Here is a 599-nt window from a genome sequence, read left to right on the forward strand (position 1 = left end):
CTATGGACAAGATTAGCCATTCCACTTTGTGCAGACTACTGAAAGAACAAAGATGAGGAATGTAGTGGTATAAAGAGAATAAAGGGCTTAAGTTTTCCTCCTTGGCTTTCAGTATGTATCCTAGAGCAGAATACTTGCCTTTCTAAACTCCAATACCCAGATCTATAAGCTGATATGACAGAATAAACTTATTATCCCTTTAAATTCTAGTATTCTACCAGGCAATCACAATAGAAGAAATATTCCCGAATCCTTAATAAAAAAATAATTTTGGTGCTATGAACTTAATACAACAATTGGGAAACAAGTAAGTAATAGTACTGAAGAGTTCATGGCAAACAGTAAGCGCATCATAAATATTAACTATCAGCAGACAGGAAAAGAGAATACAAAAGGAACAAAGAAAAGAAAGAAGAGAAGACAGTCTAGCACAGAGTATTTTCTAATCCTAGTTTTGAGACTATTATACATTTAATACCTTCCTCATAAATGTGAACCAAAAATAATCTGTTATCATTCTATATGAGACAGATGTCTTCACCTACTGTTATTTAGGGGAAATCAGATCATAAACTTTTAATAAGAAGCAAGAAAAACTG

This window comes from Piliocolobus tephrosceles, chromosome 2, assembly GCF_002776525.5.
Source record: "Piliocolobus tephrosceles isolate RC106 chromosome 2, ASM277652v3, whole genome shotgun sequence".
Lineage (NCBI taxonomy): Eukaryota > Metazoa > Chordata > Mammalia > Primates > Cercopithecidae > Piliocolobus > Piliocolobus tephrosceles.